Source organism: Primulina eburnea, chromosome 3 (assembly GCF_022965805.1).
Source record: "Primulina eburnea isolate SZY01 chromosome 3, ASM2296580v1, whole genome shotgun sequence".
NCBI lineage: Eukaryota > Viridiplantae > Streptophyta > Magnoliopsida > Lamiales > Gesneriaceae > Primulina > Primulina eburnea.
Genome location: NC_133103.1, coordinates 20,901,663 through 20,916,811, shown reverse-complemented (window position 1 = coordinate 20,916,811; position 15,149 = coordinate 20,901,663). Strand labels below are relative to the sequence as shown.

The 15,149-nt window shown below is 36.4% G+C and overlaps 2 long non-coding RNA genes across 2 annotated transcripts; one reads left to right on the top strand and one right to left on the bottom strand.

Annotated features, from left to right (window-relative positions):
• The first annotated feature begins 5,656 nt into the window (after window positions 1-5,656).
• LOC140828407 (uncharacterized) lies at window positions 5,657-6,761 on the top strand. Its single transcript, XR_012117180.1, has 3 exons — window positions 5,657-5,793; window positions 5,947-6,465; window positions 6,629-6,761. It is a non-coding gene; the product is annotated as an uncharacterized lncRNA (long non-coding RNA).
• Window positions 6,043-6,635, bottom strand: LOC140828408 (uncharacterized). The gene is made up of 2 exons (XR_012117181.1): window positions 6,401-6,635; window positions 6,043-6,359 (listed from the first exon to the last, which is right to left on the bottom strand). It is a non-coding gene; the product is annotated as an uncharacterized lncRNA (long non-coding RNA).
• Window positions 6,762-15,149: the final 8,388 nt, after the last annotated feature.

The following is a 15,149-nucleotide window of genomic DNA, read 5'->3' as shown; positions in this document are numbered from 1 at the left end:
ATCGACTGATTCTTGGACTAGAGTTTCTCGAGGAACACAAACCTTGGAAATGACAGGAGATAAGATGTGGAAAATCCAATGACTACAAGTCCATTCTCCATATACATTCCAGTAGGAATGTTATATGAACAATATAAGGCATAATATTTTGCTGATTATATTGACTCAGGTGCTGGAATCTGAACAACAAAACGAGGGGTTTTTCCAAATAATTTGGAAGAAGAATTACCTAAGATTGCTGCAAGATATTTTTCCAGAAGAATCTTAACCTTATGTAAAGGGATTAAGATGACTGAAATAATGATTGGCGGTGCTGGACAAACACCTTGGTACAAGGTAAAGACACCACCAATTTATTTTCATGATACAGGAGCTGGCATATTGTTAGGAAATAATTTCCTACAAATGTTTAAATCCTATACTCAAGAAAATGAGACTTGACGATTAGTGTTCACAACACCCTGTGATCATAAAATCATAGTCCAGAGACTACGAGAGGCATTTTACAGAAAATTGCCAATCCAGTTTCGCAGCAAGCGTGGTGATTCAGGAAAACTTCTGAACCCAAAAATGAAGGATTCAAGACGGTTTGGAGAAACAATGCTCCAGTTGAGAGCAGATAAGGAACTCCAACCAAAAGATATATAATTCCTTAAGATAACTCTACAAACAAATGAAGTAGAGTTTGAATCCAATGTATCACTAGAAGATGTCAAGAAGAGGATCAAAGAAATTATAATGAAGATCCCTTGGCATGGTGGGACAAAAATCAACTCAAGGCTTGCCTTAAGATCAAGGAAGGCAAAGAGTATGAATTTGTCCGTTGTAAACCCATCCCAATGAATATCATTGATCAAAGGGATATGCAGATTATAATCAAAGAACATTTGGACCTTGTTTTGATCAAAGCAATTATGTCACCATATAGTAGTCCAGGTTTTCTGGTAAGAAATCATGGTGAGATTAAACGAGAAAAACCCAGATTGGTTATTAATTATCAAGAAATTAATAAAATTCTGGAGTTTGATGGGTATTTTATACCTATTAGAGAACACTTGATTAGTTCCATACGCAATGCCAAGATATCACTATGTGAAAAATGACATTTTACTTCGCCAGACGTTACTTCGGCAAATATAAATTACGAAGTAATACGTTACCAATAACTTCATTAATAACACAAGCGAAGTAAAATAATATATTTTACTTCGGATGTTTAAAAACACGGGCTTCACTATATTTTTTTTTAATATTTTACATCGGCATATCAATTTTGATGAAGTAAAAAATAATGAAAATGCGTTGTAGCGAAGTAAAAAGATTAAACCATGCGACGGTTTTTATAAACCGTCGCTAAATGTAGCGACAGTTTAAACAACTGTCGCCAAATTTAAAATCGGCGACAGTTTACTTTAACCTGTCGCTAATTTTAGCGACGGTCAAATAAAAACTGTCGCCGATTTAAAATTTTGCGACGGTTAAATAAAACCGTCGTCATTTTAAAAAAAATTACACACCGCGTATATTTCTCTCCATTTAAACCGTCGCCGATTCAAATTTTTGCGACGGTTTTTAATAAAATTGTCGCCAGTTTCAAAAAAATTCATTCCCGCCTATTTTTCCCTCCATTTTCTTCCACCACTCTCTATAAATACTTACAAATTCTCTCCAATTTCTTCCACTTCACTTCACTACAATTAAAATTTTTTCTCACTTACACGATTTTACAACTTCACAACACTTAAAATTTAAATTTCTGACACGATTTTACCACTTCACAATACTTAAAATTTTTATCTCTTATACGATTGTACCAATTAATAACACAGATTTATTAAATTATTAAATTTTTTTATTTTACCGCACCTATTAATAAAACAGATTTATTAAATTATTTAATTTTTTTTTATTTTACCGAACAAATTAGCGACGGAATTCATACAAAGACCGTCGCTAGGTAGCGACAGTTTCTAACATGAATTCCGTCTCTAATTAGCGACGGTTTTAACATTCCGTCGCAATATAGCGACGGTGTGTAACATGAATTTCGTCGCTAAATTTAGTAATTTACTTACACGAAAACCGGCCAAAGACTTCAGTACCAAAGACTTCAGTATTTTCAATCATACAACTTCGGTTATTGTATGAAGTAAAAGGTCATCTATTACTTCACGTCCATATACTTCGGCACTTAACTACCCTATTACTTCAGATAATATCCGAAGTAAAAAGCCTTTTTTCACATAGTGTATTCTCTAAGTTTGATTGCAAGTCCGGATTCTATCAGATTCAGATGCAGGAAGAAAGCGAGAAATTCACAGCTTTCTCCACACCTCAAGGACATTATATCTGGGAGGTATTACCAATGAGATTGGCTAATTCACCACAGATATTTCAAAGAAAGATGGATAATCTTTTTAAAGATTATTTTAAGTTTATGTTTGTTTATATTGATGATGTTTTAATAGCATATAAAGATATAAATGAACATGTTAAACACTTAGAGATTTTCTCTAATGTTGGCAAAAAAATAAGGACTGGTTTTATCTGAAAAAAAAGCAGTCATTGCAACAACGAAGATTGAATTCCTCGGAATTGAAATCGATGAATCAGGAATTATTCTGCAAGAACACAGTGGAAAAAGTGCAGAATTTTCCAGAATGTCTCAAAGACAAGAAGCAACTTCAAAGTTTTTTAGGAGTTGTTAATTTTGCTGGGATGTTTATCAAAAACCTAGCAAAACACAGAAAGGTGTTCACTCCATTATTGAAAAAAGATGCAAGATTTATATGGACAAAAGAACACACAGAAGGACTTATCCATTTAAAAAAAAGGTTTGTAAAAATCTTCCAAAAATGGCTATTCCTCAAGACGAAGATGATCTAGTATTGTATATCGATGCCAGTGATCATTGGTGGGCAGCAGTTCTTACTAAGCTCACACCAGATGGAGAACAACCATGTAGATATTGTAGTGGGTTATTCTCATATGCAGAAGCCATCATATGGCATATCAACGAGAAAGAATTTTATGTAGTAAAAAGGTCTTTTGAAAAATTGTCATTATTCTTACTTGCAAAGAAATTCACTTTGAAAGTTGATAATACACATGTGAAAGCTTTCTTAAGGAATAGAATTGAATCTAAACCTGAGAAAGCCAGATTATTAAGATGGCAAGCACTATGTCAGAATTATATATTTGATATTGTGATAATAAAATCTCATGAAAATATTCTTGCAGATTTTTTAACAAGAGATGGATAGCATTGACATTGATGATACTATCAAGATGCAGAGGCATTTGAGGGAACACCTTGAAATGCTTCAAACCGAGTTCAACAAGTTGGCCGTTAACGCAGAAGTTGCGGGAAGGCTACAACAAGCTGATAAGATAATTGTCTCTGATCGAATTACAGGTTGTTTACAGGCATATACTCAGTTATGGTCTGTAATGCAAAGGCCTATCCTCCAAGGCATTGAGAAGCCATTGGTTTCCCAAATAGAGAGTTTTCGTGTACATGACTCTATACCTGTAGCAGTGGATTCAAATACCCCTTGCACAAGTGTTAAGTCGGGATCATCACCAGTTTAGTCGGCTGAAACAAGAATTGAGACTCCTGGTCCTTATCTTGAGTCCTCAAGTCAACCCTTCACCTCGGGGATTGAAGAGGGAGAGATCAACCTTAGGCCTCGTACTGACAAAGGCAAAACTAAGGTTGATACTAATGAAGTTACAATTACTCCATTTCAGGTTTACCAACAGAATTGGGAGAAATTAAAAACAAGAGTAGACATTAACCCAGCTACCAATAGAGTTGATGTTTCAGGAAATATCCTAGGGTATGGATGAAACCTAATTCATAGCACAAGAAGGTCAAAGCCTGGTATGATTTCGGGGTTCTTGCCTCAGTTTATACTACATCACCAAGCTTTCCGGAAATCTCAAGACTACCAAAATGGATCCAGGAAGCTGTTCATGAGACTTGGGCGAATAATGATTATTTGTCCAGAGGAGATATTCTGGAGTTGTATTTTTTCAGTGCAGCCCCAGAATCAGCAGGGAAGGGTTCACATGAAGCCTTTCATTTCATCAAGTTAAAGAGGCCAGATTCAAATGTTCAAAATTTTATAAAGGATCCTCCAACAGAAGAAACACCTCTGGTTGCTTCGATTACTGAAGACGAAATGTCTACACGAAGAGCATGAGGTTTATGGGTCTGTCTCACTGAGATGGACAAAGTAAAGTTATCGTTCAAATTTTATAATCATTCAGTCAACGGATCATTCCTGTTAAACAGCATGACAGGAAAAACCACAAGTTTTGCAGAAGATTTATTCGAGAAAAAAAGAAATCTTTTGTGGAACAGCAAGCTGCCGGCCAGTAAAGAGACTCGCCGAAAATTCTATAACATGGCACATATAGGAAGATGGTCAGAAAACATCTGCCTTGAATGCCAAAACCGGAAGGAACCTGAATTCGGTAAAGGATTCAAACCGAGATCTGATCAAAAATACTTTACCGACACAAGCACAAGTGGGGATGGACCACATTCACGTTTTCCTCGAGGACATCGAAAGCCAAAGATTCCTCGACAAAGTTAAAAAGAACATGTGACCAAACCATTACAAAAGAAGGACAAGGACCACCAATGATAGGTGGTAAATGACACTAAAACCACTAATAATGAGTGGTAAAAAAAAGGATATTGGATACTATATCTTTAAAAATCCAATGAATAAAAGCAAGACAACTGGTACCGAAATTTTCATCTATAAATAAGGACAGATAGGAACCAGTGAAACACACCAAGAAAGAAAATCTACAGAAAATGTATTTTACATATCTGAAGGTTTTAAAACGAAAACTCAAGTATGAAAGGAAGGAGCTAAAAGCTTCAGATCATTAGCTAAAACGTTCCAAGAAAAAGGGGACGAAATTACAGCTGATCTTTTTCAAACGCATTCCTACTGGCAGTGCGGTGAAATAAAAGAATGAGAAAATTTGACGTCTAGATTAATAATCTAGAAAAAGACAGTGCAGGAAAGGACCACTCAACCACTATATGGTCCCCAAGCAAGCTGTAAAGGCTTATGAAGATTTGAAGTCCGACTTTCAAATCCGAAGGAGCATTCGATAAATAAAGAAGCAGAAGGAAGATGAAGGCATCGATCTTTCTTTCAAGTGTATGTGTGTAGTGAGTTCAGCTACTGTGAGTAGCTAAACAAGTTTATCCTCCTCTACAGGAGGTTACTATGTATTAATAAAATGTTGGTGTTTGAATAAAGAGATCTTTGCTCTTAGCCCCTCTCATGTATTATTTTCAAAATTCTATCTTTTACTGTACACTCTAAGGTAGGAAATGAATTAGAGTTGTGCCGATTGCTGTTGAAAGAATCTGCGTCGGTAACCATCGGTTGCAATCATGTAGTTGGACTGTGAAGAGCAGTTCGTAATACACCCGGTGACACTTTGGTCAAAGAGTTATAAGATTTAATTTATTTTACGTAAGCATGATGAGCCGTTATTTAAAAAAGAAAATCAATTATTTAAATGTAAGGTTGAGGGATAATTTAGGTAATTGATATAAAGAAGGGAGTGGAAAGAAAGAAAGAGATCAAACGGGTACTGAACACCAACTTCCCCTAAAAACTATACTAGACGTTTCATAAGCGTTGTGTGGATTGAATTTCCACATCAGAGCAGTGCCACATTGTAGTAGCTACTGCGTCGATTCTAAGAAATTTCAGGAGTTAAAGGCGGCTGGAGCTAGTGCACTGATAGCCAAGTGCTGAGGTGCATTATATATAATATATAATATATATATAGGATTTCCAAAGTTCGAAGCATAGGCACTGCAGTGCCACTTACGCAGCGCCTCAGCCGCCGTTTCCTTTATTTTTTTTCATACAATTGATCAATCACATCATTCCATATCATCTTCTACAGTTCACAAACTCTGATTCATGCAGCAACATCACGAATTCGAGGTTAGGGTTTTGTCCAAAAATTTGGATATATTAGGTTACGACGACATATGAAAGCTTGAAGTTTGATGTTATTTCCACAAACTTACAACTCTTCAAAACCAAGGTAGCATTATTTTTTATTGAAGTTCTTTGACCGGATGTTTAAGGGGACGATATTTCGAACCTTACTATGCTCACGATGTGTTTGATAACTTGCCGAGATTAACCTGTGTTAGAGTTGGTTTGATGTTGTCTTTGTTGTGACTATTTTGGATTGTGTTCTTGAAATTTTGACTACAAAATTTTGGAAGTTGCCGCCAAAAAAGAAATCAAAGGATGACGGCTCATCTTCGTCGGTGCCTTTTGATTGGCATTGTTTCTAGGGTGCCACAACTGCTAGCAAATATATGGCACTTCTAGAAAAGAGTATCCACCATGAAAAAGGGTTAGATATGTCTCATCCGGACCACATAATGCTCGTTCATGCCAAAGACTGAGGGTGAGAAAACTTTGTGAAACCTCATGCCAATGTCGTAATATTGTTAGTTCGAGAATTTTAAGCCAACCTAAAAGAGAAACATGGATAATATAAGGTCAGGCTTAGGGGGCAGATGATTGCATTTGACACTGAGACAATTAATATTGCGGCGTATGGGATGTAGAGCAGTAGTTGGGGAAGCATCAACGAGCGTGCATGAGCCTATACCTCTGAGATCAATTGAGATCCTGCCGAGGCCCCGTACCATAAACGAGTGAGTGCTGAACTAGAGAGGAATATGCAGTTTCAAAGACAACAGTTTGACTCCCACTAGGCACTGTAGAAAGATGACGGAACAGTGGACATCAGAGCCGGAAGATAAGTAATTTTCTTCATGAATTGTGTTTTATTTCCATTTCATATCTTCTTTAAAAATACACATTTATATTTATATTTATAGATTAATCTATGAAAGGATTCTTATTGAAAATGAAATTACTTGCGATATGGGCACTGTAATGTGCATAGAGATCATGTTAATTAAATATATAACTAAAGCACACATCGCATGATTTAAATTCTGTAATGAGTTATAATTGAATTATGAGTTTTATATAAATTTATGAACCACTTGTGTAATTAATAAGTGAATAGTCTAAGGAATTAAAACTGTAACGTCCGAAAAATCAGTCCACGTAAATCACATGCATGCAAAAATATTTTAATTGAGTAATTGTTTTATTTAATTGCTTTTAAATGCTAGCGTGATGTTTATTATATGAATAAATATAGGATTGCATGATTAAATGATTATGTGACATGTTTTCATGACATTAAATATTTTTACCCGAATATTCGATAATAGGCAGGGAAAAAGATACCGGGGACGACCAAGATAAGAATATGTATTTTTCATTAATTAATGTCAAGGCTTCCTAATATGATTTAAAAATGATCTAATTTTCCTAAAAATGTTGGAGTTCGAATTATTTTATGAGTCGAGCTCGATTTTTCCCGGGAAGCCGGTTTTGGGCAAACAAGGAGTTTTAAAAGATCAAAAATATTATTTTTGAGAAACTTATTTTATAAACTTTTATTATTTAATTAATTAAGTATTATTGGGACCAATTTTATTAATTTAAGTAGGTCCAATTGTCCTTAATCATGCAAGCCCGAACTAAAGCCCATTTAACTTGTTAATTAATTATAAATAAGTATCCTAGGCTTTGAAAACACCACAACTCCTTTAATTCAGCCGTAAATCACCCTAGCACACACAATTCAGATTTTCAAAATTAAGGAGGAAAAGAAAAGCTTGTGTTCTTCGTCGTCTTGTCGTCCAACGTCGCACCCTCGCCGAAGAACGAATAATCGAGCGTTATAAACACAAAGGCACGTTTCCTTAACTTTTTTAACATCATACAAATCATAATATGCTTGATTTAATTGTTTATGCGTGAAAAATATTGGTGTTCGATTATTTTATGGTGGGATACGTATTTTTCAAAGTTTCAACGATTTTACGTTTATTTGAAAAACGTTTTTGAATCCGATGGACACGCTGCCAAAACATGATAAAATATGAAAAATTTATAGCCAAAACATAATAAGTAATTGAGAAAACAAAGCTGGAAATCATGGGTTAAAAATCAGAATTGAAGAGTCCTGAGTTTTTGAGGTTAGTGTGCATGTGTGGTTCAAGTGGCTCGTTTGTGGTGCATGGAGCCATGGGGCTCGACCAGGTCTGGGGTTTGGGTCCTAAGGGTGTGGTCTATGGCTAGGTTGAGTCCTAGGGTGGCTAGGTGCGTGGGAGTGGCTAGGGAAGAGTCCTAATGAACTAGGACTCTCCCCCAAGCTGGAGCACGGCTGTTGTGGTTAGGGAGAGAGGGCAGCGGTGCTAAGGGCGGGCCAAGCTGGTCAAGCAGGGCCTAGGGTAGAGGGTTAGGGTTCGGATCATGGTCTGGTGCGGCCTGGGTTCATGGTGGCTGGAGGGATTAAGGGCCGAGACTAAGGGGTAGCAGCTTGGGCGTGCACAGCACTTGTTTCTGTGCAGGGTTGCAGCGCCGTTCAGTGGCTCTCTGCTGGGGCTTGGGCGAGTTAGGTAGGTCCTATAGGGTCTAAGGATGATGGGCAAGGGCTATGCCAGGGGCTGGAGTGGCTGGGCTGGCCGCTGGTTCAAGAGGGCGTGAAGAAGCACCAACGCGCAGGTTGCTGTCATGTTGGTTCAGATAGGTTGTTGGTCGCGTCCAGGGGCTTGGGCTGGTTTGGGACGAGGCTGGCGTGGTCTAGGGTCAGTAAGGGTCGACAGGGGTCGATGGTTTAACAGCTGGAAGAGTCCTAGTTGGGCTAGAAGTCCTAGAGATGCAAGGAGTCTCACCCACACACACTTGCAGATTTGGTCTTACTTTGCAGCAGGGTTTTAGTGAGCTAGGGGCAGTTTCTTTGGGCTGGGCTTGGTCAGGAAGGTTCCTAGGTGGGTTGTCTAGGGTTTGGCTCGAGGTGGCTTCGGGCGCGGCTCGAGTAAATTAAGAGATGACTCGATGGTTTCGATTAGGTGTCAATATTTCGAATTTAATAACAAAAATTGAATCTATGTGTCCACGGGTGTTGCTCATGACTTGGAAGGGTAGAATAAATAATAAAAATGTTGTGTTTAAAATTTGGGATCAAAATAACGAGTTTTGGAATTTTCCGGGATTTAATCGCCTCACGAAACGTTAATTAAATAATTAATTGAAGCAGCTAGTTTTAAGCTTTATAAAATTGTGGAAAATTAGGTTTAAGCTTAAATAATTATTTAAAGTCTAAGTTTTTAATTTGGGAATTTTATATTAAGGTTTGGTTTAATTCGGGATTAAAACGTATTATTATGTCTTATTTAAAGATTAATTTAAAAGTCATCGATTTGATTCAAATAAAAAATATGAAAAAAATTCATGTAAGCTTAAATAATTATTTAGAATAATCACATGTCATTAAATCACATGTCATTAAAAGTGAGAAAAAGATAAATTTGAGAATTTTTACGTCCATGGACAAAACAGTCTTTTTACACTTAAGAAAATACGAAAACGCTTGGCAGCGTCCCGAAGGATCATAACGCATGTTAAATGATATTATATGATGTAAAATGATGATTTTGATGATAATATGTATTTTTATTATTTATGGTAAAGCTGTGCGATTTATAATGTTTAAAATGCTATTTTTGGAAAGTTGTCTTATTTTATGATTTTTAAAGAAAAATGAAAAATATTTTGAGGGATGTGAATTGACTGTGACAAAAGATATTATATATGATATATGATTTTGTGGGATGACATGAGGGCCAAGGCTCCAGAGAGAGCCCATATACGGGCCAAGGCCCCAGAGCGATCCCGTTTATGGGCCAAAGCCCTAGAGAGACCCCGTGTATGGGAAAAGGCCCCAGAGGGACCCCGACGATCGTATTTCCACGATGGAGCCTAGTGCACACCCCCATGGACTATATGGAGCTAAGATTGCAGTCAACCAAAGGATAAAAGTTAGTCACTTTCAAGGATCAAACTTCACCCAAAATGATATATGATTGAAAGCTACGATTTTAATGATTTATGATAATGATTAAAGCTATTTTTAAATGATTTTTTAAAAGATTTATTTATGTTTAAAGTTATTTTAAAATGATTTTACTATTTATGATTTATTTATGCTCAAATGATTTTTAATGGTTTATTTATGTTCAAAAGATTATTTTAAATAAAAATATGATTTTTAAATGCATATGTATGTATATGTATTATTTGTTATCTATATTTAGAACGTGTTGAGTTTTTAGACTCACTAGGTTTGTATTATGCAGGATTTGATGATTTTTGGAGACGGTGACGATTGAGTCGATCGAGTGCAGCAGTACACACCCGATGGCCTTTATGTTTCCGCACTAGCTAGATAGGTTTATGATTTATAGATTTTTTTATTGATTTTTACTAGAGATATTTTTATGCTTTAATCTATTATTAGTGATCTTTTCAAAGGTCGATTTAGGAATTTTGGTTAGGATATGATTTAGGATTTATTTTATGCACTTGAGATTTCATATGCTAAATTATTATGATGGTTGATTATGTTAAATTATTTTATTTAGTAATTTAGAATTTATGATTTAATATTAGGAAAAAAAAATCGAGGTCGTTTCAAAAACAAAGTGTGAATAGAGCTTGAATGTGTGGACCGTTGAAAGATGAAATTCATTGTTTTTTTTTTTTGTCCTTTGATTTTGTAGTTTGTTATTTCGACTCAAAGAATTCTTTGATTTTGTATTTTCTAAAATTATAGAGACTAAAAGTGTATTTTTACAAGAATTATCTTCGATCAACAATGTCGCAAGATAGACTAAATAAGTTAATTATATTGTCGATTGAGAAAGAAATGATTTGACAATTAGATTACACGGATTTGATAAATATTTTCGCATCTAAAAAAGCTAGACGAAAAGTATTTATGTAGTTATTTTAAATATTTATTGAGTTGTTATTGATGTAATATATTGATTTTGATATATTTATGTATTTATTAGTATATTTGTAATTTCCAAATTGAATTTTATATTTATTATTGTAACAAGAGGGCCTATTTTCCAATTTTCGTTTCAGGTCTCATTCAACACAGGTACGGCTCTGGTGGACATATACACGGGCCTATATGATGTACATGCAAACTTGACCACTGCTTTAGCCTAGAGATTTCCTGACCCCAATTCCAGTACATTCCATTCCCACAACCACCCATTTGGCCTGCATATCCCAACGAGGACGAACCTATGGGAGAAGATGAGGACATGGTGGAGGGTGACAATGAGAAGTTCTGATGCTTGTATCCAGAGGTACGTGAACTCTTTTCTTTGATTGATTATTGTACATTGGGGAGAATGCACGTATCTAAGTTTTGGGGGGTGTTTGGTTTTGTTTGGAATTAATTTGTGTTTATACTGGTTTGATTTGTCGATACTTTGGATAAGGTTTCTTTGTTGGTCGCTTTCATATTCTTGCATACACACTAGTGTCTTGTGTGGTCAATGATGAGGAAGGAAATCAAATGCAAAATCAGTGAATGAGTCGATGTTTTTTTATAATAATTAATTGAAGTTTACATCCATTACATGCATTGTGCCATGATTATTGACCTCATTTATGCCTAGAAAACATTATATTACTTGTAATACTAAGTAGACAATTGATGACTGAAACTTTCGTGAAAATCACATGACCTCGAGTTAGATGTTTGCAAACAAAGAAATTGTAACGTCCCGAAAATTTAAAGGTCCACGCGAACCACATGCATTTGAATTATTAAATTCTTTGGTATTTTTAAATAAATATTTTAATTGCATGAGTTATTTATGTGGTGCATTTTGACATGTTTAAAATATATTTTCTGCATGGTTGCATTAAACTGTATTTTTAAAAAGATATTCAAGTGACGATCGAGGAACGGAGACCGAGGGCTAAAAAAATGTTTTAATTAAATAATTAATTTTAATTATTTAATTTAGGGGAGATGGCTTCTCGTATTTTTGAAAACTAGGAATTTTGCGGTGATTTTATACGCCGGGACTAATTTTTTTATCGGTGTTGGATTTTCAACTAAAATGCGATCTTTTAAGCCGTCCGGCTATTTAATTAATTATCGATTTTTATGAAAACCATTTTATAAATTGATTAAGAGCCTAGCTTGCACTAAGTGGGCTTAATTAAAAGTTTATTAGGCCTTAAGCCTATTTAACAAATTAGTTAACATATAAATAACAATTTAACCTAAGCCTAGCGCACATCAAACTCACGCCACTCACTGATACACGCCGCACAAAGGATTTTCAGAAAAAAACAAAACTCTCCCTCGGCGCTTCAGTAGTTGCTGCCGTAGGGGAGATAGCCTTTTTCCCTTCAAAGTTTTGAGAGTTACAAGCTTCGGTTCTTCCCGTTCTTCGTCGCCGTCGGTATATCGTGCGTTTACGACGCAAAGGCACGCCAATATCTTCCTTTTCTCGTCCATTACATCATAGTATTGATTTAATTTATGTATGTGCGAAGAACATGAAGTCTTATTCCAGAAAATTCGGTTTTTACGTATACGTGCTACGAACTAACGTTTTCATGTGTCGATTCATGTCTTACATGTTTCATGTGTTTAAAAAGGGCTGCCATGATGTTAAGAATTGATAAAATTGATGTCTATACATGTTAAAAGAATTTCCAGACCCACACGAACACCACACATCAGGGAACAAGTAAATGGCTTTACTAAATCTGTCATGGGTGTTTTAAGGGTTCGGGTTTCATGTATAGAGGCTGGTGTGGGTAGCCAGGGTCATGGTAGGAGTCAGGGGAGAGTCCTAGCCACGCTAGGACTCGAGTTAGTTGGTTAGGGAAGAGCCCAAGAGCACAAGGACTCTTCCCCATGCCACCCGTGAGATGCAGAGAATTAAGGGTGGCGTAGGTTGCTGCTGTGTTGCAGGGAAGGAAAGGGGTGGCTCGCGGCTGGCTTGGGCGAGCCAGGCTAGGTCCTTAGGGTCCCAGGATGATGGGCATGGGTCGGGCCAGGGGCTGGGACAGATGGGTTGGCTGCTGGTCCAAGGAACGAGAGGATAGATAATGGCAGTAAGCTTGGGCGAGGCTGCTGTGCTCTTGGGGTGGCTTGCTGCGTGGGTTCCAGGGGCTGGGCTGGTCCGGGCTGGGTTTGGGCTTGGTCCAAGGAAGGTCAGGGTCATGGGGGGTCAGGTGGTTCGAGGCTGGAAGTGGTCCTAGCCTAGGTAGGAGTCCTAAGATCCCAAGGTGCTACACGCACAAAGCAAACAGAAATTGGGTCAAGTTCAGTAGGCTCTTTGAACGGGTTAGGGTCATGATTTTTAGCTGGGCTTGCACAGTAAGGTCCCTAGGTATGTTGGCTAGGTTTTGGTTCAAGGCGGCTCGGGCGTAGCTCGGGTAAATTAGGAGATGGCTCGGTGCGTTCGATAAGGTGTCAAAACGAAAATTAAAAAGCTAAATTTGATTCCATGGCTTCACGGGTGCGGTTCATGACTTGGAAAGGGAGAATAAATCTTAAAAATGCTTTGTTTAAAATTTGGGGTCAAAATAATGAGTTTTGGTATTTATTCGGGATTTAATCGCCGCACGAAACGCTAACGAACGAATTAAGAGAAATGCCTAGTTTTAAGCTTTATAAAATCATGAAAAATTAGGTTTAAGCTTAATTAATTATTATAAGTCCAAATTTCTAATTTGGGAATTTTATGCTAAGGTTTGGTTTAATTCGGGATTTAAACGCATTAGTACGTCACGTTTCAAGATTAAATTAAAAAGTCCGCGTTTTAAGCTAAATAAAAATATGAGAAAATTCATGTAAGCTTAAATAAATATTTGGGACATGTTATAATCAAGAAATCAAGAAAAAAAGTCAGAAACATAAAATGTCACGTCCAGGGGTAAAACGGTCTTTTTACACCTAAAATTAGTAAGGTCATGGCAGTGCCCTAAATGCAGTTTTTATGATATTATGTGCATTTTTAAATGCTTATGAAATGTTCATGATTTATTTATGATTTATTTTAAATGTCCATGAAATTTTATGATTAAAATTGACATTTAAAATACATGGTGCACGTTTGGTTTCAAAAGAAAATACATTCATGCATGATTTTATAAGATGATGAAAACATGAAAATATTGATGAAAGTGAAGTAATTGTGACTACGAGGATTTGAGGTTATGATCAAGAATAGGCCAAGGCTCAGTTGACGATCTTGTGTCGCTGATGTCCCCGCCGCCCAGTACTGTGGTTTCATGTAGATGGTACCATCGTCATGTCATGTCATGTCAGGAATTGAGGATTTGAGGTTATGATCAAGAATAGGCCAAGGCTCAGTTGACGATCTTGTGTCGCTGATGTCCCCGCCGCCCAGTACTGTGGTTTCATGTAGATGGTACCATCGTCATGTCATGTAATGTCACGTCAGGAAAGTCACAATTAACGATCTGAATTCAATCAAGAGAAAGATAATGTTATGATCATGAAAAGAAATCACGTCATCACGTCATGTTATTATATCATGTTATGATCAAGGAAAAAGGTAAAGGCTCAAGTTCATGTTATGCATTTCAGGAAAATATTTACGAAAATGTTCATGCTCAAGTTTATGCATTTTCATGAAATGATATTTTAAGTACAAGTATTTTCACTGTGCATGTGATTTTATATCTATTACTCGTTACAGAGATTTGGTGTGTTGAGTCATTAGACTCACTAGGTGTGATGGATGCAGGTGAGGTTGAGGGAGGGCTTGACGCATGAGATGACTGGACTGAAGGTGCACACAACCCGAGGACCAGCGCTTCTACTGTTTTTCCGCACTCATGATTAGGGATTATGATTTTACGTTAAAAGATTTTAAAATCATTTATTTATGCTTTAGAGTGGTTTTGGAGAGGAAAATACGTTTCACGATTATTGTTTTTTTTAGGTTCAGTAACTCATGCGATGATCTGATTTTTATGCCTATTCACTTGATTTTGAAAATGCTAGCTAGCGAATGTTCTAGATCATGGGAAAAATATTTTATTAAAATATTTTTATGTTGTCCGAAATTTAAAAAAAAAAAAAAAAAATCTAGTGCATTTTAAACACAAGAACACGAGACGTTTCAGTTGGTATCAGAGCCAATGGTTCTG